The sequence below is a fragment of the Diabrotica undecimpunctata genome, chromosome 11 (genome assembly GCF_040954645.1).
Source record: "Diabrotica undecimpunctata isolate CICGRU chromosome 11, icDiaUnde3, whole genome shotgun sequence".
Classification (NCBI taxonomy): domain Eukaryota; kingdom Metazoa; phylum Arthropoda; class Insecta; order Coleoptera; family Chrysomelidae; genus Diabrotica; species Diabrotica undecimpunctata.
The window spans coordinates 27576497-27578125 of record NC_092813.1 but is presented as its reverse complement, the minus strand read 5'-3'; positions in this window follow the sequence as shown (position 1 = coordinate 27578125).

Here is a 1629-nt window from a genome sequence, read left to right as displayed (position 1 = left end):
GCCAATTGTTAGATCACTAATCACGTATTTGACTTTTTTAAAAAAGAACTTTATTTGTTACAAATTAAATATTAAATAATAGTACAAAATTAATTTAAAATGACTACAATAACTGGACTGGTCGAAGTTGCAGCTAAGAGTGATTCCGGCATCTGAGAATGGTAATTTATAGGTTTGGTATGAAGTGCTGAATTGCTGTTCTCATGAATATTGGCCAACGGTTCGTACAAAGTTCTAATGCGTGCTCAGCGGTTTCTATGGGAATGGGATGATGAAATCTGAAGTCGGCGAACTTAAGCTAGTTCAAGGTTAATATTTTCTCATATAACATATATATATATATATATATATATATATATATATATATATATATATATATATATATATATTTTGTTTAAGATAACCGTTTTCGAGATAATGTTCATACTGCGACTGCGCACATTTTCTCGTTATCAACAAACCTCGTAATACCACTTAAATGTGAAGCTATTGCGTGTGTAGGTTTAACTTACTTATCTGTGTTTTTGATCTGAATTTCTTTTTCATATGATGCGTATTCAATTATGGATGTAGGAGGCTAACTAGTTATTTTGACTTGATTGACTGCTACCTTAAAAAATATAGTTCGTGGTTTTTGCCCATTCTGTGCAGAACTTCTTTGTTAGCAATTTTGTCTCTCCAGAAAATCCTTAACATGTGTATATAGTCATATTTCAAATACTTTGATCTATAGCACCACATTTCTTCAGTGATGCTAAAAGATAATTGGCAACTATTTTTACGAGATGAAATTTGGTCCTCTTTATCGCGATCACCCTTAACCTATCATGGTGAGGTGATTGAGGTGAAACTATAATATTTTTGAAGAAAAAATTCCCTATATTTTGTTCCTGTAAGTAATTTTTAATTGTATAAAAAAACTATTTTAAGTGCAATATTTACCCTAATGAGACTATAATATTTTATAATAAGACGTCGTGAAATAAACTAATTCAAAGCATTTAAGAGGAATTGGTACTTAAGTCACTGTTTCTATTTGAACTTCTTCAGTAGTAAAAGTCATAAGTAACCATTGATTATTTTTCGATTTCCTAACTTGCTGTCTTTGATATTAAACGGTCTAGTAACATTAACCCCACTTATTATAAATTGCCCATTTTTTAGAACTCAATTATCAGGAAGGCTTTCCATTTTTTGAACAGTGCTGATTGAATTTACATTAAAACAAGTCATACATCCCCGACTTGTACTGCAAATGTAAAATCTACCTCATAGAATCCAATAGGTTTCTCTAAGTGAGTTTCAAAGTGGCCTACCTCCTACGTGTAATTGACGTTTATTATATAATATATATGTATATATATATATATATATATATATATATATATATATATATATATATATATATATATATATATATACAGGGTGGTCCTTAAGTAATTGTACAAACAAAAACCGTAGATTCTGCACTTTAAAATATTACGATTTAAGCCAACTTGTTTTAATAAAATGTTGATATTAAGAAAGATACAGGGTGTTAAAGTGGAAATTTAAAATTTTATTTTTCTCTATAACTTTTACGTTTGGAAATTTTTTTGGGGCTAAAATTTACAGTTGGATGCTTTTGAG